General features: G+C 44.5%; 1 protein-coding gene across 2 annotated transcripts in view; it reads right to left on the bottom strand.

Annotated features, from left to right (window-relative positions):
• Positions 1–20023, bottom strand: part of CUX2 (cut like homeobox 2) — a 314935-nt gene that overhangs the window by 280775 nt on the left and 14137 nt on the right. Inside the window, exon 2 of one of the 2 annotated variants that reach the window (XM_073881127.1) lies at positions 8585–8634. The exons of the other annotated variant lie outside the window; for it this stretch is intronic. The gene's annotated coding sequence lies outside the window, so the exon portion shown is untranslated. The remainder of the gene's footprint in view (positions 1–8584; positions 8635–20023) is intronic. 2 annotated transcript variants of the gene reach the window in all.

Below are 20023 nucleotides of genomic sequence, written 5' to 3' on the forward strand. Positions count from 1 at the left end.
CAATCATGTGAGATAAGTCCTAGCATCAACCCCCCCCCCAGCCTTTTCCAGATGAGAAAACTGAGGCTCAGTGGGGCTAAAGCATTGGGTAAGTGAATGAAATTAGGGAATCTCACAACCACAAATCTTTGAGGAATTAATTTTCCAAAGCCAAAGGTTTTTTCCAAAAACCTTGAGGTGCTAGAATCTTCTGAGTCTGTATTCAAAGAGAAAGGGGCAAGATGGAAATTTAGAAAAAATTCTCCTCTCATAGAAGGAAGATGCTGATTGTCAACTGAGAGTTCTCAGGAAATGTCATGCACTCCCCCCATACACCCATGGACCGTGGCTGGATCTGAAAATCCTGGAAGGTTCCCTGAACTGAGAGCTGATGCGGGTGGGAGAGAGCCGGCTTTTAAGGGACTCTCAGAAAATGCAACAATAGCAGTGCTATGCCCTGTGAGAGCAGCAAATGGGGTCCTCAGCAAGAGGGAAGACAGAAATGCATATGCTTGAGCTGTTCTGCCATCTAAATGTGCATAATGAAAAAAAACTTGTATAAAATGTAATAAAATAGGTCTGTGAATTCAGCCTTAAAAAATCATGTACATCTGGATTTTGTCCTGAAGACAAAAAAAAAAATTTCATGACCAGTTTGATGAAGTTGGATGAGGGGAGTGATTAAAGTTATTTGATTTTGTGTTTTTTCACAAAGATAATACATATTTATTATTAAAAATTCAAGTAATGTATAAGTAATGGTGTATCAGTTAGGAATGCTTCTAGGTTAAGTAACAGTAAACTCAGCTTGAAAGTCAAGAGTGTATTGTTAATTAGCAGGAAGCCTGAAGGTAGGTGATTCTGGGCTTGGTTTAGGGACTCAACAATGTTAACAAGAACTCAGATTCCTTTGTTCTTTCTGCCCTACTGTATTCAGTGTATTGGTGATGTCTCCCTTCATGGTCACAAGATGGCAGCCATAGCTCCAGACATCAGATTCTCATGTCACAGTCTCAAGCAGTAAGGAAAAGGGTATAATGGGGCTAAAAAGAACCTTATCTTCTTTTATTAAATTTTATTTTCCTTCCCAGAAACTGTTCCCTGCATCCACAAAGTTGGGTGGACTTCTGTTCAAACCCTAGCTCTCCCACTCAGTCTCAGCTTCAGTTTCTCCATCGTGGAAATGGGAATAATCGTACTTTCCTCATAGGGTGTTGTGAGAATTAGAAGAGAAAGCATGTCGTGTATAATAAACACTCAGTAGGTATGTGGGTATCTTCTTTTTGTCTGTCCAGATTCACCCTCCTTTACCTTTCTCCTTATTCTGCGCTGCTGCAAGACTGCAACAACAGTCTCCCTTATCCTCTGGCTTCTGGTTGATTTGGTCAATGGAAAGTATCAACAGGAGATGAGGGGGGGAGTAGAGAGAGGTCAGCTATTTATTTTTATAGCTTCCTCTCTGTGGAATGCCAAAGGAGGCTGAGTTTCTCTACTGAAAGCTACAGCTTCTCCCTCTCCCTCTCTCTGCTAGCTGCTCCCTCCAGGTCCCAGTAATGCCCAGATGGTAACAGCTCCCCAGGTTACAAGCCCCAGGGGGTGGCACCATTGCTTTTCTTAAACCTGCTCTCACCTTAATAGTCTCTTTATTAAACTCTTCTCCAGGTACCAGTTTGAGTGTATCGTCTTTTCCTGCCAGGACCCAGACTGATTCAAAACATTAGCTTTTCTTCCAAAGTTAATTGTTTGCAAACTTCAGGATTTTATTAGGAGTGACAAGTGACTTATGTCACACCTCATGATTAAGAATCACCAGACCCCTGGTCAAAAAGTCGGTCAAGTGGGATGTTCAATTGAGTTGGTGGTTAGAATCATGAATTAATTCTAAATCCGTGGGCCTCTAGCCATATCCTGAGGCACAATAACTTTTAAGTGATAATGATTTTGAAAAAAAAAAAAGAAAAGAAAAGACATAATTTCACATTCACATGCCCTGAACTCATGGTTGCGTATTCTTGACATCCTTCAGTTAAATGGAAAACACCAGGTTTTGAAACAGTATTGATTTCAGTGGGCATATATTATTTTACTGTAAGTACCAATGTCTGTTGTACTTAATATACAATGGATTAATTTAAAATGCATTAGTTTAATAAAAATGCATAAAATAGAATAGAATTGCATTAGCTTCAATAAAAAATTCAATTTCATAAATATTATCTTGTGTTAAAATGCATTGATTTCCAGGAAAATATATTGGTCAAAGGTAATTTACATTGGTTTGAATGGAAATGCACCAGTCTCCATACATATGTATTAGTTTAGTCAAACGTATCCAATTGTGTAAAATATCGGTTAGGCTGAAATAGATTCTGACCCTGTTGTTGTCGTTGTTGTTGTTGTTTTATTCTCTTTCAATGAATAAATATCTCCCACACTGGCTTTACTGTGGCCCAGTTCGCTTGAAGGAATGCAGGTGGCTGAGCTTGAGGAATATTCTGGTAACTCATGGGTTTTTCAATGAGTCGGATGTGCTGACTTCAACAGCAGTTGAAACTCCCTTGGTGGCAGGTAAGATGCACTCATCATCCCCACTGAGGCTGGGTGTGGGATATGAGCTGGAGATCCAAGCAAAGGGCACAGAAGTAATATGTCCTGTCCTCGTAAGGACTGACCGGAGCCACCCTAGACCAGGAAAATGGTTGTTGGCCTTTACTAGGGCAAGAGGAGCTAGAAAGGAGCCTGTGATCTGGGAGCAAATGGAGGCCAGAACCAGAAGATGAGCTAGCTCAGGGTCAGCAGGACACAGGATCATAGGGTTCTGGGGTCTACCAGGCATTCAAACCTTGAGCCTGATACTTCCTGGGTGTCCTTGGCCAAGTGACTTAACCTCTCCACGTCTCCATTGCTGCCAGGCATTGTGTCAGACACTGCTCTAAGTGCTGTCCAGGTACTGATTCGTCACCACAACCCTGTGGTACAAGTAAGTAACTTGTTCCAGATTACACAACTAGCAAGTAGCAGAGATTTGAATCCAGAGTCCCTGTTCTCAGCCACTAGATTGCCTCCAATAACTGTTTTGTGGCTCCCAAAGCAGGCGTATCATGGCAATTAAGGAAGGTATCCCAATCCCTGCTCTGTGGCTTCCTAGGAACCTTTGGATAAGTGACTTTGCCTCTTTGAGCCTCAGTTCCTTCATCTGTAAAATGGGTAGAATGAACAGCATCCTCTCCTAGGGCTGTCAGCATACCAGAGACATGATAAGGGCCCTTCACCCCAAAAAAATCATTCCACGCATTTTTGTGGCTGCAGGATTCTTCAGAGCCTTTGATATGCTAACGTGGGCCCTAAATCTCTCTGAGGTGAATGAAGAGGCAGAACCTACTTTGGAGGAGGCTGAGCTGTGAAGGTAAGAACTACAAAAGGGAAAAGAGAATTAGAGATGGAGAAATTGCACCAACTGAGTAATGTTTCCCAAAGTGTGGACCCTCCCCCTTGTGATGTGTGAGCTGCTTTTGCTCTCCTCAAGCAGACATTTTTCACAACTTTTATTTGGAAAAACAACTGTAACAGAAGAGTTGCGAGAAGAGTGCAATGAACTCTCTGAACTTTTCCAAATTTGCCAAAAACTGACATTTTGCCACATTTCCTTTATTTCTGTGTGTGTGAGTGCATGTATGTGGGTGTGTGTACACTTTCCCCCGTTAATCATTTGTGAGTTAATGCAGTCACTACGCAATCCTTTACAAACATAGTCCAGTATGTATCTCCTAAGAACAAGTCATCCTCTTATGTAATTACTGTACAATTATCACATTCAGGGGACTTAACATTAATATAGTTCTAGAATCTGAATTTTAGGTTCTATGTTCAAATTTCACCAGTTGACCTAAAATTGAACTGTATTTTGTAGCAGTTATTTTTCTAGTCTAGGATCTCATCCAGGATCACACACTGAAATGATTTGTCATGTTTCTTTAATCTCCTTTAATCTAGAACAGTGTCTCAACCTTCCTATTTCTTGACCTTGACATTTTTGAAGAGTCCATTTTGGAAGCTGCCCCTCAGTTTGGGTTTGTCTGATGTTTCCTTGTGATTAGATTCAAGTTATGCGCTTTTGGCAAGAACACCATCAAAGTGATGCCATGTTCCTCCGGGTGCATTGTTTCAGGAGGTACCTGATGACAATTTGTCCCATTTCTGGTGTTGCAAACTCTTACCTCTTGGAATGGGGGGGTTGTCTTCCAGGTCTCCCCACTATAATTTTTTCCCTTTGTAATTAGTAAGAAATCTGTGGGGGAGATCCTATAGATAAAACCATGCCAAGTTGAACATTAAAACATTTTAAAATTTAATATTTATATATTTTCATGTTACCTTCTGTTCCTGCAAAGGAAAATTACTACTTCATTTACAGTAGCAACATAGTTTCCCTCTCCAAAACACAAACTGAAAGTGGGAAAAAATGGGAAGTGAGTCAATTCGAAGAAAAGTATAGGTGGTTCATGGATATGGCAAGATATGATGAAGTGTGGTACCCAAATGGCTGTTGTAGGGATGCAGGACAAGTGTGGAGATTGCCAATGTAGGGAACTGGAGTTAAGCTGCAGGGCCAGAGAGGGCTCATTCCTGGGGTCTTCAGAGCCTCAGGGTGTCTTCTGTGGTGTGAAGTGTTCCCCTAGGCCCACAGACCCTGTGACTGGTGTCTCTTTGGCCCTGCAGACCTGAGGATGTGGCCTTGAGCACAGTTATTTCAGTCCCCCAGCTGGCACTTCCAGGGAAGCCACCAGCTAGCTGGTCTGGAAGGTTCCAGAAATTCAGGGTGAATCCTGGTTCATGGAAACCCACCCAGCAGTCCATATCGACTGGGGCCCCGCAGAAAGAGCCCCTCCCAACCCCTCTTAGAATCAGATGCGTGGGCAACATGGAAGGCAGACCGGGCGGGGCGTTGTTCTTCTGAGCACAAACTGGATAGTGGAGTCTGGCAGAGAAGGATGAATACACCAAGAGGCAGGGCCACCAAGGAGGTGGCTGATGGCTGGGGAGGGCGTGGGGGGCTGAGGAGGGAAAGTCCTATAGCCTGAGAGGAAGAATCAAATGCAATGTAGCACCTACCTGTTCTTTGGATACTGGAGGCCCAGACACTTCCTGAATTCAGGCCTAAAATGTGGCCCCTTGAACTCAACAAAGACTGAGCCTTCAGGGCCTGGCCCTACAGCTTGAGACTGGTGCCAGATGTTGCCCACTGGATGCCCCTGTATGCTGTAACCGACAGCTAGAATCCAGGTGGTCTGTGCAAAGCCCAAAATTGAGTTAATCCCAAGATTTGGGAAGAATCAAGAGTAAACAGATCCACCCTTCGATTCCAGAGAGGGCAGTTGGTAAGGCACCGGCCTCACCTTCCAACCCTGGCTCCATGCCAGCCGTGAGGCTCAGGCACACTCAACCCACTGGAGGCTCAATCTTCTCATCTGTAAAAGGGGGATGATAATACTGCCTACACCCAGGGTTGTTGTGAGGACCACATCAGGGGAATGAATAAAGAAACTGGTACAACGCTAGACATGTTATAAGCAGGCACTAGATTTGTAGCTATTATTATTATTATTGTCATTGTTGTTTTTGTTCATCAAACCAGTTACTCAGAATAGCCCAAAGAGAAGTCATTCAAGTGAACAGGAGCTCCTTGAAAGGAATAATTTTGTATTCATCTTGGTTCCCCCAGCGCCTACCAGGGCCTGGCCTAGAGGAGGTATATAGTAATGATTGTTTACAAAAATAATCACAACTACTCATATTTTTGGAGCACTTACTATGTTTCAAGTCCTGGCTAAACCCTCCACATGTATTACTGCATTGAAACCTCAGAGCCACCCTACGCCCTCATACACAGGTGGTAGGAAATGTAAAATGGTGCAGCCACTGTGGAAAACAATTTGGCGGTTCTCGAGGTTAAACATAAAGCTACCCATATGACCAGCAACTCCATTCCTGGGTGTTTACACCAGAGAACTGGAAAAAGATAGTCAAACAAATAAACGTATACGAATGTTCACAGCAGTACTATTCACAATAGCCAAAAGGTGGGAACAGCTGAAATGTCCATCAATTGATGAATGAGTAAATAAAATGTGGTCTATCCATACAATGGACTAGTAGTCAGCCATAAAAAAGAGTGAAGCACTGATTCATGCTACAACATGAATCAACCTTGAAAACATGATGCTAAGTGAAAGAAGCCAGACACAAAAGATCACATGTTGTGATTCTATTTATATGAAATGTCCAGAACAGGCAAATCCACAGACAGAAAGCACATTAGTGGTTGTCAGGGCTGGAGGGAGGGGGACGGGAGAGTGACTGTTTCATGGGTATAGAATTTCTTTTTGGGGTGATGGAAATGGTGAAAATGCGTTAAAATGATAAATTTTATATATATTTTACCACAGTAAAAACAAAATTTTCCTAAGTGGAGAGCGCACACGCGCACACACACACACACACACACACACACACAATTAGCCACTTAAAAATGAACATCAGGGGCGCCTGGGTGATTCAGTCATTAAGCTTCTGCCTTTGGCTCAGGTCATGATCCCAGGGTCCTGGGATCGAGTCCCACATCGGGCTCCTTGCTCAGTGAGGAGCCTGCTTCTCTCTCTCTCCCTCTGCTGCTCCCCCTGCTTGTGCTCTCTCTCTCTGACAAATAAATAAATAAAAATCTTTAAAAAAAATGAACATCAGTCTCATTTAGTAGATTCACAATGTTGTGTGACCACTTCTATCCAGGTCCAGAACATTTTTACCACCTCAGATGGAAACCCCACACCCATTAGTCACTCCCTATTTCCTCCTCTCCCCAAGTCCCCGGCACCCACCAATCTGATTTCTTTCTCTGTGAGTTATCTATTCTGGGTATCTCATACACAGGGAATCATACAATAGGTGGCCTTTTGCTTCTGGCTTCTGTCACTCAACATAATGTCCAGGTTCATCCATGGTGTAGCCCCTCTCATTCCTTCTTATGGCTGAATCATGTTCCATTGTGTAGCTAGACTACACCTGGTTTCTCCAGTCATGTGCTGATGGGCATTTGGGTTGTTTCCACCTTTTGGCTGGTGCACATGCTTGTTTGAGTCCCTGTTTTTCAATTCTCTTGGGTCTATGTGGCACCAGCAGGTTTTAAGCAGAGCTCAGGGGTGGCTGCCAGGGGAGAAGGGACTCTGCACCAAGTGGGTGGGGGAAGGAGGCATCACAGCAGGACACCGGAGAGGTGCCATCCAGGACCACGACAGCGTCAGCAAGATGAAAAGCAGAGGATGGACAGGGACGTGTTTTGGAAGAGCAGGGTGGACAAGGTCAAGGAGGTTTCTTCTCCCAGGCCTGCCTGCTATGGCCACAAGATGTGGAGCCTTGCAACTGACTCGAGCCCCAGAGGCCTTGCTGACTACCCCAGCCGCTCCTTGCTGCATGGAAGTGTATTCAGTGCGGGCCCTGCACCAGGGAATCCGCTTCGAATGAAGAGACAGTGGGCTTGAGACCAAAGGGGTGGGCACTAGCAAACAGATGATTTGGCTGTAGGGATGGAAGTGCATTCAGGGTTGGAGAACACAGACAGCCCATGGCTGGTGGGGCCAGGGGGAGGGGAGAGGAGGGAGAGAGGCTCTGGACCTAGCTGAGTCCAGTGAAGCTGTTTGTGAAAACCGGGGGCTGGGGTCTGTGGTTTGCTCAGGTCTGGAGGCTGCTGGTCTGACAAACTGTAACTGAGGCTTGCTGGAATGAGGGCACTGCAGCCAACAAGCTGTGTGGCTTTAGGCAAATTAATTAGCCTCTCAGCCTCAGTTTCCTTGTCTTTAAAAATGACACTGACAACTCACCAGCTATTTCATAAGGCTGTGGTGAGGACAGAACGAGGAGTGTGTGTGAGCCAACTGTGCATTCCAGCACAATCGTTTATCAACTTCACAGCTGTGTGTGCCCGGATCATGAATTGGCCACACAGAGCTGGAGTCAAATCCCAGCGTGGCCACTTGCTAGTTATGCAGCTCAGGCAAGTCTCATAATCACTCTGACCCTCAGTTTCTTCATCTGTAAAATGAAGAAAGTATTCTCGTCTACCCCATGGGCTTGTGTGAGGCCTAAGGGAGGGGATTATGCATGGAAAGCACTCAGCCTGGTTCCCAGCACAAAGTAATCACTCCATCCATCCGTTCAAGCCTCAAAGGTTATAAATTTCCTTGTTGTTTGATTTTACTAAACCCTGAGTTGGCAATAAAGAAGAGAGGCTCAGAATCCAGAGTCAGGCCTGGATTCAAATTCTGACCTTGGTTTTAATTTCTGTGTGGCCTTAGAAAGTTATACTTGGGGCACATGGGTGGCTCAGTCAGTTAAGCGTGGACTCTTGGTTTCAGCTCAGGTCATGATCTCAGGGTCATGGGATTGAGTCCGGTGTTGCTGTTGGGCACTGTGCTCAGTGGGGAGTCTGCTTGTCCCTCTCCCCACTTGCCCCCGCCTCAAATAAATAAAATCTTTAAAAAAAGAAAGTTATTATACTTCTCGAGCCCTAGTTTTATTCCTTCATGTCTCCATTCATTTTTTCAACACTTACTGAACAATGACTCGATGCTGCCCTTTGCTTGTAGGACTCCCACAACAACCCTAAAGGAGGTAGGAGCTGTTATTATCTCTCCATGGTACATATGGCGAACCCCAGGCCCAGGAGAAGTCGCTGCCCCAAGTGATATAGCTGGTAAGTGTCAACGTCAGGATTCAGATCTGGGCCACCTGGCTCCAGAGTCCATGCCCTGTACTCTTTGGGACCAGATTTTCTCTCTGTAAGTTGGAGGTTGTAATAGCTATTTCCTCCTATGGTTGTGTGAAGGATTAAATGAGGTCAGGCCTTTATATACCTACCACAGTGTCTGGCCCTCAGGGAGGGCACAAGAAAAGGGAGCTGTTATTTAATTTGTAATTAGCCTTTTTTTTTTTTTTAAGTAAGCTCTAGGGGTGTCTGAGTGGCTCAGTCAGTTAAGGGTCTGCCTTCAGCTCAGGTCATGATCTCAGGGTCCTGGGATCGAGCCCCATGTGAGGCTCCCTACTTAGCATGGTGTCTGCTTCTCCCTCTCCCTCTGCCCCTACTCATGTGCTTTCTCTCTCAAATAAATAAACAAAATAAAAAAAAAATAAAGGAAGGTCTATGCCCAATGCGGGGCTTGAACTCATAACTGTGAATTCAAGACTCACATGCTCTACCAACTGAGCCAGACAGGTACCCCTAATTTGTTATTTCTTACTTTATTTTTCTTCTTGATACACCTTTATGCGTTTGCACTTGACTCCCTTCTCTGCCTGGCTCACTTCAAATTGTTTTTCAAGCCTCTAATTCAAGGGCCACCCCTTCCAGGAAGCCTTCCCTGACCCTGCAAATGGTCTAAGTGGCCCTCTACGGAGTTCCCACAGCCCATGGGGCTACCAAACTGCAGTAGTATTGACCATAGCCCTCTACAGTTTCTCACTTCCACCTATAAGAGGGCAGAGGCTGTGCTGTCTCCTTTGTATTCTTGGCTTCTAGCATGGTCCTGAACCAGCATGGATGCTCCTTTAGGGAATGGGTACTCATTCATTCAGCATAAAGTTTGAGCTCTGATGGTATGTCAGGCTCCGGGGGAATTGGCCCATGAGTCTGTTGAATGACTAAAGGGCCCCTCCCTGTGTTTTCTGCTCACTTGGCCATCTCGTTGTTACTCCCTGTGTATACCTTTTAAGGTGTCACTTTCTGGAGGACCTTCATACCCTCCTGGGAGTGGACCAGGGAAAGTTCCAGGCCCAGGCCCTTTGAGTGTGACCCTTCTCCCCACTTCCAGATGCCCAGCAGCCTGGCTTCTCTCCTTGTGTCTCCCTGAAGCTGCCAGGCCTTCCCTGAAATAGTTTCTTGTGGCTTCACATTTCAACTCCCCAGAGCACAGTCTCATTTCTCCAATCTGCCACTGGACTTACCAACTCTCCAGACTAAAAATACCCCTGACATTTTTGAAGGCCTGTTAGGGCTGGAGCTGCTCTCCTGAAGAGAATGAGTTTCTCTAAAATTCGAAGCAGGTGGTGCAGCAGTCACAAGCCGAGGACAACTACCACAGTCACACTTGGTCACAGCCAATGGGCCAGGCTGCCGGCTTTCCTGATGCCCCTCCTGGGCCCCGAGCTCGTGGAGACTAGGGATCAGGGCTGAATCATCTCCATGCCCCACACAGCCTGGCACATAGTAGGTGTGCAAAACGTGTTTGTGGAGTGTTGCCTAGTAGTTATGAACACAGACTTAGAGCCAGATGACTTGGGTTCAAATTCTGGCTCTACCACTTACTGAGTCACCTCACCTGTGAAATGGAAGTAATAAAAGTGCCTATCTCCTAGAGTGGTTAGAAGGACCAAATGAATCACTATAGGTGCAGTTTCTAGAGAAGAGTTCCACAATGGTAAGCACAATACTACAGTTAGTTAGCCATTATTAGTATTAGGATTATTGTCATCATCTTTATCATCACTAGGAATCTGGCTTTCCATCACTCCACTCTGTTTTCCTCTCTGGTCTTTATTCTCAGGCAGGTTCTCCCACATGGTAGCAAAATGGCTGTTAGGCACACAAGGCTATATCCAACCCCTCAAAAGCCTCAGCCTAAGGAGAGTTTGTCTTTTTCTTCCCTAAAGCTCCAGCAGAAATTCTGGAGTGGCTTTGTTCAACCTGGCTTTAAGCTCTGCCCTTTCCTGTACCAATATCTGGGGCCAGGTATCTGAGCTGTTCTTATTAGCCAGTCCTGGGTCATGTATCTCTCCCGGAGGCAACTGCTATAGCCAGAAGGAAAGCAAGCTCTGATTGGCCAGGTCTAAGTCATGTGTCCATCCTTGGACCCAAGGGTTGAGGCGGATTCAACCAAGGGCTGGGATTGTGATGAGGGAGGGGTGAGGGGTGCTGTTCTCAGATACAGGAATGTATGGAAGAGAGGCAGAAACAGCTGCATCAGACTACAACAACCCCAAAGTGAAACAAAGCCCTTTGTCCCTTTCCCCAAAAATATCACCACTGGAGATTGTCCTGGATGGTGGCTTTTACTGGACATGACAGCTGCAATGGTGTGTGTGTGTGTGTGTGTGTGTACATCATGCTGCACAGATAATTATTAGATATTTATTCTTATAAACCCTCGAGTCTTTCTCTCCTGGCATTAGAGAATGGCCCCCCTGTTCCTCTCTTTCTCTGGTTTGTCCAAAGTAATAGCATCCTTAGGGGCAGGCAGTTTGCATTTTCTCTATCTGGGTCCATACCCACACTTGCCTGCATCTGGCCACATAAGATGGATTCACTGGACAAACTGGCTACCATTTTATCCCACTTCAGGTCTCCTCTCTCCCTCTGGTTTCTCTTTCTGTGCATTGAGCAACTATTCACTGACAGGATTTATAAGTCAAACCTCTTTCTCTATGAGGGTCTCTCCAACATGAAAAAGTCACATCACATCTTGGCAGGGGTCGGGGTCGGGGGGTGGGCAGTGAGATTGGGAATAAGAAAGTTCCAAGAGAAAGACTCTCACAGACCCTGGGCATGGCCTCTCAGCTTCTCAAATCAGGCAAGCGGTTGTCTTATTTGATTAGGATTAACAGATTTTCCAAAGATAACCTATTTTGGTTTTATGATTTTATCTCTCCAGGCAGTGTTTACAATATGTATTTGCAGAAACAGAGAATGTATGCCAGGAACGAGGCAAGGGCCTTTGCTGGAGCTCACACAGTCTGTCATAAATATAATATTAGGATGACGCCTGAAATTAATGTGACTCATTTCCCAATAAATATAGTCAGTTAGTGAGGTGTTCCAGGACCGCTGATGGGAGATATATTTTGGTAAAATATGGTTTTTTTATCAGTTGGGAACTGGGGGTGGGGGTGCATGGAGGGCATAAATCTCCATGGAAGAAATATCTTTTATGATTATTCAATTCCACAGTAGCTCTAAAAGCCTAAAGTAGATTCATATTTACAGTTCCTGGAAGCACCTGGTTTTATATATTGGGGGAAGAATTAGCATCAGGGCCTTCTCATGGAAATCACTGACTTCCGCCCTTGGACAACGGGAAGGGGAGAGCACTTCCAGCTGGGCTACTCCGTGGGACTGAATTAATTTCAAACTGCATTCGGGTGTGGAGCAAAGGAAGGGGCTGCTGGGAAAGTGGTCCCGGCTGGGCTGGGCACAGGAGGAAGACATGAGGGATATGGGATGAGTGGTGGGGTTAGGGCCGCTGGGCTGGAAAAGGGAAAAGTGTTCAAGGGAGAAGGCAGAAGCTAGCTAGGTAAAGTTGCCAGTGACAGGGACGTAGGTGCTCCTGTCCCTAAGAGCTGAGGCTAAGTGTAAACATGTGCGCCTCATCCCACCTGCCCAGATCCTCTCAAAGCCTGCAGATGGAAGAAGGAATCCTGATCTTGTCCCTTGCCATTAATTTCCCTGCGTAAGCCTTTATTTATTTAATTTAAAAGTAATCTTTACTATTTTTTTCTGCAAGAAAAAGTGACAGAAACAGGTCTACAATCTGTTAGCCAAAATTCTAAAGTCCAAAAAACTCTGAAAACTGTGAGTTTTACTGCTAACACATTTGGTGGCAAAACCTGAATTGAAAGGATGTGAGGCTATTTATATTCCTTATTCATCCCACTTTGTGGGAATGTTTATACTTTTCACTGCAGAAATATTAATGTGTTTGAGTATAAGGGGGTTGCCCCAGACTTCCTGGGAGTGTTAGATAAGCCACATGGACCCTGATGCCTTTCCAAGAGCCAAACAGATTCTGAATTCTGAAACACATCTTTCCCAAGGGTTTTAGATAAGGGATTGTAGACTTGAACTTGCTAGTTGTAATAAAAAAATCAAACGACATCATGTAGAAAGGGAAAGCCTTAAGGAAACGGAAAAGCCTCCCCCTTAAACAAAAAGTAGGCAAAGCATAGAAAAATTCTCAGAAGAAAAACCACTGGCCAGTAAACTTGAATCCAACTGCACTCGTAATCAAAGATGGCAGATTGAAACCATAACAAAGAATAATAATTCTGTATTAAATTAAAAAGTGGGAGATAATCTGGTGTTGGTTGAGAATGTGTGGAAAGGTACCCCCCATCCATGCTGATGATGGGGGTAAATCAGAACAAACTCTTTTGGAAGACAATTGGGCAATATCCATCCACATTTTGAAAGTGTATGCCCTTTGGAGCAACAATTCTGCTTCTGGGTTCTTGTCTTGCAACAGTTATACTCCCCTGTGCAAAGATAACTGTTCAAGGATATTCATGACAACATAGTTTATAAAAACAACAAACTGGAAACAACTTAAATGCTAAGTTTACACAATAAAGGACTGGTTAAATATATTTGGAGCATATAAGTAATGGAATATTAAGCAGTTGAACGGAATGAAGTAAATCTGTATGAACTGACTTGGAAAGATGCCCACGATACGACGTCCATGGACAGAGTAAAGCTGCATGATTCTACAGTTTGGTTTTCACTTTCTGAAACTATTTATATGCATATTATATGTTCACATGTGCAAAGAAAAACATGTGAAAAAATATACCCCAAACGGAGGCTATACTTCTGTAAGATGTTTGTGGGAGTCAGGGATTTCTCTAGATTTTAGATATTTTTGTACATTTGATAATTAAATTATTTGCAGTGAGGGAAAGGAAGTAAAATTTCCCCATGATTCTCTCCTCCTACCCAAAGATTAGTCTTGTTAAAAATCTGGTGTTCTTCCCTGTTTCTAGCAAAATTATTCACAATAGCTAAAATGCTGATGCAATGCAGATGCCACTAGTGGCTGAAGGGATAAGAAAAATGAGCATGTCCATATAATGGAACATTATTCAGCCTTTAAAAAGGAAGAAAATTGACACATGCTATAACATGGATGAGCCTTGATGACATTATGCTAAATTAAATAAGCCAGCCACAAAAAGATACTGTATGATTCTACTGAGACGAGGTACTCAAGAGTAGTCACAATCATAGAGACAGAAAATAGAACAGTGGGTGGCAGATGGTAGGGGAGGTAATGGGGAGTTAGTGTATAATGGGGACAGAGTTTCAGTTTTACAGATGAAAATAGTTTTGAGGATGGGTGGTGGAGATGGTTGCACAACATCGCGAATGTATTTAATACCACTGAGCTACACACCTAAAAATGGTGAAGATGGCAAATTTTGTGTATTTTACCACAATTAAAAAAAGGTGTTCTTGGGATGCCTAAGCGGCTCAGTTGGTTGAGCATCCAGCTCTTGGTTTCAGCTCAGATCGTGATCTTGCGGTCGTGAGATGGAGTCCCGCATCAGGCTCTGTGCTTGGCAGGGAGTCTGCTTGAGATTTTCTCTCTCCCTCTGCCCCTCCCCCCACTCATACGCACATGATGCTCTCTCTCTCTGTCTCAAATAAAGGAATAAATCTTTTTTAAAAAACAGTGTTCTTTTAGAATTGCTTCCGTGAATCTATATCTATATATACATCTCTATCTACATTCTCACACATGTGTATTTCTCTTCTATCCATGAGAATGAGTTTGTGCAGTCCAAATTCTTCTGCAATTTTCTTTTCCCTTCTAACACCACATCCTGGTCATGTTTCCATGTCCGTGCCCATACATCTCCCTCCCTGGCATGCCACCATGCCATCACTTACTTCACCAGCCACCCGCTGACGGACATCTGGGCTGGCTCCAACTTGGGGGCCTTATGTTTTGAAAGACTTTTGTCAACCAAACTGAATTTATTAAGTAATAATTAATTCATGTCTCCATTTTTTATTCATCAAAGACACACAAACTGTAGACCAGGGCTTCCGATTAGCAGGAGGCTCCTGAAGCCGAGAGACTCTCAGCCCAAAGCAGAGAAGCTGGGGGTCCGAAGGAGCGTGGGTGGCTTTATAAGAAGACGAATGTGTGAATTTCCTTTGTGTGTTGGGTTTCTGCTTTTTTAACACAGGAGCAAACCCAGACCCCAAAAAAGCAGGGGAGAGATGGCAAGAGCATTGGGAGCAGAAAATTCTGGTGGAAGGGTTTTCAAGGCAAGGGGAACAACAGTTACAAAGGCACAGAAGAAAGAGAAAACATGGTTTTAACTTTCGAGCCTCTTTTTCCTCATCTGTATGATAGGGGTAATCTTTCCTGTGTCCTCATAGAGGTATTCTGAGGATTCACTCAGTGGCACATAGTAGGGCCTCGATAAATTCAACTGGTGGCAAAGAACAACTGGAAAGAGTTGGGTGGGACTCCCAGCTTGTTTTGTCTCAACAAGCATTGTGCTCAGGGCTGATCACTCGGGACATAGAAGTAAGCAAGACCCAGCCACTGTCCCGCAGGAACGCAAGTCCTGGCAGTTTTGTGTGTGAGCAAAGAATGATTCCCCCACAGGAAAATGAGGCATTGTTCCAGAAAGGGGAACTGGATGCTCGACAGGACAGGCAAAATAACTAGGAGAATGCAGGTGGGTGGGTGCCAGAGGCAGGGGGAGGGGAGAGTGGGGAGTGACTTAGTGGGTACAGGGGTTCCTTTTGGGGTGCTGAGAATGTCCTGGAACTAGACAGAGGTGGTGGTTGCAGGACACTAAGAATGTGCTCAATGCCACTGAATCATGCACTTCATAATGGTTGATTTTATGTTGTGTGAATTTCAACTCAATAAAAACATTAAAAATCAACTGGGAACACTTAAGGGCAAATGTAGGGAGGCTGGACCCTGACTTCTTGGGTTCAAATCCCAGTTCCACCCCTGCTCAGCTGTGTGAAGAGGGGCATGTTATGTAGCCTCTTGATGCCTCAGTTTCCCTAGCTTTTAATTGGGGGTCCTAAACTTCCATTAAATCAGGCAATAGCTGTAAAGTTCTTAGCAGAGGCTGGCCCATAGTAGGTGATAAATGTATGGTGGTGGTTGTTATTGCTGGTGAGAGAAAAGGAGTTCAAGGCAAGGGGAACAGTGATGGCAAAGGCAGAGAGTTACGTGGAGACACGGCACAGGCTGTGAAGTGAAAAGTAACTGGTTGGGCTGGAGATGCCTATGGGTGTACAGGGGGGAGGAGGGAGAAATGAGCCTCTTTCTTGTTCCAACTTAACATGCTAGGGGGGAATTCTGGGAGTCCTCAGATCTCATTTGACCATAACATTTTTTTAAAGATTTTATTTATTTATTTGAGAGAGAAAGAATGAGAGAGAGAGAGAACCAGCAGGGGGAAGGGCAGAAGGAGAGGGAGAAGCAGGCTCCCCGCTGAGCAGGGAGCCCAACGTGGGGCTCGATTCCAGGACCCTGGGATCATGACCTGAGCAGAAGGCAGATGCTTAACCGACTGAGCCACCCAGGCACCCCTTGAACATAACATTTATTGCAAAGAATAAATATGTAGTTTCCGTGTCGTATTTCTTACCAGACAAGGAAAACAGCCATTCTGCCAGGAACTTGAATGTGTGTGATGTTTTGAAAGGGACTATGACAAGAGCAAGGTTTCAGGTCCCTTGCAAATGTCCCATTGTTCCAAGTAACCTTTGGTAAGCTCCCATGAACAATCTCCATTCTGTCTTTATAGAAAACCAATTACGCCTTGTGGTCTGTACAATAGATGGAGGATTTAAAAAAAAAAATACACATTGGTGACTAACCTGTTTTTAAAATAGAAGTCACAGTGCCTTTGGTTTTCCCATAGATTCCTGGCTTCATGAAAGATGTTGGCAGAGCTTTTTGTGGTAGTGCCCCATGAGGATATATCAAATGTGCACTTAGTCCCTATCAAATATTCCTAAAGGCAATCAGATTGGTGGTATATTCCTCCACGGTGGTAGTTACAGGATGGGACTCAGGAATGGTGTGCATCAGGGGCTCAAATGATAATAGATGGTTCATGAGAAAAGAGTTTCTGGGTCAATTAAGTTTGGGCAACAGGGGGAACAACAAAGTTCCACAGGTTTCTTTCATGCAGGAATTGTCAGAGCCTTTAAAATCCTAAGGTTCATTTGACTTTTCCAGAAAGAGATAGAGGGGTCAGTGTTTCCCAAATTGATTTGTACAAGGAACTGTTTTCCCCCAGAGCAATCTACAGAACTGGGGCTTCAGGGATCTTACCTTGGGAACTGCTAGGTTACAACTTCCTTTTCAAGTTTACTTTCTTACAATTGAGAGTGCTGTCTGATCACCTTGATTGGACTTAAATATGTCAATTAAAACACTGAACTATTTGTGAATGACTTACTTGCTGGTGCTGGAGAGACAGCCCGGAAAAGGCATAGTCCCTGCCCTCCAGGAGAACACAGTCTAACAGGGAGAACACTTGCAGTAATAACAATACCAGAAATAGCAAGTATCATTTATTGAGGCCTTACTGTACGCCAGATACTATGCTAAATGGCTTATTTAAACAAGCTCATTTAAACATCTCAGTAGGGACACTAGTGTTATTATTCACATTTTACAAGTGAAGATAGGAGGTTCAGAGACAGTAAGCAACCTGGCTAAGGCCACACAGCAAAGAGGCGGCAGAGCAGGGCTCTGAGTCAGATTCTCTGGATCCTGAAGCCACAGACTTCACGCTGTGTGCTCTAAGGACTCTCTGGTCAAAGCAGTAAAGCAAAGGAGTTAAGCCACCAAACTGGGAGGGGATAGCAGAGATTTATGAACACCTTCTCTAATTGGTAGAACAGGATGTTTATGGCCTGGAAAGTGCTCTAGGGTGAGGAAGATCAGGGACTGGGTGAGAGCTGGGGAGAACACAGAGCTCCACATAGAAATACCTGTGAGGTAGAGAGCAATGGTTATGGGTTATCCTGTCAGCGGGAAAGCTGCGGGAAAAAAAACTTGGGAAAGGAAGAGCCTGGGAGGTATAGTGGCAGGAATGTGGACTGGAGAACCAGGAGAACCAGCCTCTTCTCTGGATCTTGCTCTGATTTCCCGTGCAGCCTTGTATAGGTCACCAAACCTCTCTAGTTTATAAAGGTCTCAGCAATCACACACCACCCTGGGACTAATGCTGTAATTATGAATCTGCTTCCTCCAAAAGACAGTCCCTTTCAAGAGCAAGGTGAAGCTTCAATTCACCTTCTATTCCCAGTGCATGGCATAGTACCCAGTACATTTTAGGTGCTCTATGCACGTTTGTTGATTGAATGAATCAATGAGTGAAAAAGTAGGTGAAACTGTAAAAGGAAGAGGTTGGATGTCGTTGATTTAAACTGGCACCCGAGTAGCAGCCCCTGAGACATATTTTCCCAGCTTTCTACTAAAATACCTAAGAAGACAGCAAGAATTGAAAGCTCACAGTGCTGACACCCAAGACTGACAGGCGCCTGTTGCCAGAATCTGGGAGGAATTTCCATAAATATAAGGCAGATGGAGCTGGGTTGAGATAAACAATCGGGAACCTATTCAAGTTTTATCGTCTGAAACAGGGCACCCCTCCAGGACAAAAGGAGGGAGGAAAATACTCAACTCCTTCCCCACTTGTAACCCCAGTCTCTGAGAGCCAGGATCTGTACCAACCAGAAAAATCAGGGCAGCGAGGAGGGGAGAGAGTTTTCTCCACTGTATGGGGGACAATTCTGTAGGCAAAGTACTCTTCCATGCTGCCACCATTTAGAGACTGAAATTTCCAGAAGGCAAAAATTCAGGGTGGGGCAGGGTGGATTTGGAGGGAAGAGTGTCAGCATTTTGTATCCTTAGAGGAACAGCTTCCAGGAGTGTTGCAGGTGAGGGAGGCACGGAGACAGAGTGCGCCTGGGGGTCGCCATTTTTAATGTTCTCCCGTAGCTCATTATGACAAGGAATGAATTCGATCCAATACTAGACTTCTTCACATGGTGGCTGGCTTTCTCCAGAGGGAACATTCTGAAAGGTTCCGAACTAAGCTTCAAGACTTCTTATTACCTAACCTCAGACGTCACAAAGTCTTTTCCACTTTGCTCTATTGGCCATATCAAGGGAGTGGAGGAAGGAAGATTCCACTTCTCAATCTGGGAAAGATGTGTGTACAAGGAAGGAAGGAACTGATAGTGCCCATCTTAAAAACAAGCTCCTGTACACATTGACATACCCTTGACAATATTTGAAGGAAAAAACCTACGAGGATCCAGGTTGCAAAATACAGGTTACCTGAGAAAAATAAAAATCAGATTCCTCACATGCAACCCGAAATGCTAAAACAATGTTCTCAGAATCATGGAGGAAATAATATGTGTGTGACCCAGTAACTTTACACTCAAATTATCACTTGTGTTAAAAGGCAATAAAAAGACATTCTAAGAGAAGTAAAGCCTCAAAGAATATAATGCTCATGTGATCTTTTTGAGAAAGCTACTTGAAGATATACTCCAGTCAACCACGAAGTGAATCCCAATCAAAGGATGCCTGAATTGGAATTGTTCTCTGTTTCGTGGCAGTATTTCCAAATAACAAATAACAAAGCTGCTTGAGATTTGCTGATGATCTAATAAAGAGTAAATGGGGGCTAAGAAACTTCTATAGAATCTGCAGGACTGTTCCTACTATTTGCATGCATCTCAAGATACAGTTTGGATTGTCTGCAATCACATGTGTATCTCTATGGGATTCAGAAATAACACCTGGACGCTCAGGAGAGAACAAAAACACTATGAAGTCTCTGGATCAGGGGTCCCAGGCCAGAATGCCCTTAGGGGCCAGCAGAATTGTTAGTGGATAAAGTGGGTCAAGTGTAAGACTTAAGGAGAATTGGGGGACTGGGCCCCTTGATGTCCATTTTACAGAGGAGGAAACAAAGGCTCAGAGAGGATACTGACCTGTCCCCGGTCTCAAAGTAGTTTGGATCAGGGCAGCTTCTTCTTCATTCTGGAAGCTTCCTCAAAGGAAACTGACAGAATTGCCAGCCCTATCAGGAGGCAGGAGAGGTCTGTGCTTCTGAGGAGTGGAGGTGGGAGCAGCCATTGGCCTGGGGCTCACGGCTCTGTCCCTGGGCTCCCTGGTCTGCTGTCACTCAACCCAGGCAAGGAGAGACCCCCGTCCCT

This window comes from Callorhinus ursinus, unplaced genomic scaffold, assembly GCF_003265705.2.
Source record: "Callorhinus ursinus isolate GAN/ISIS: 27379988/994484 unplaced genomic scaffold, GSC_fseal_2.0 scaffold41, whole genome shotgun sequence".
NCBI classification, from domain to species: domain Eukaryota; kingdom Metazoa; phylum Chordata; class Mammalia; order Carnivora; family Otariidae; genus Callorhinus; species Callorhinus ursinus.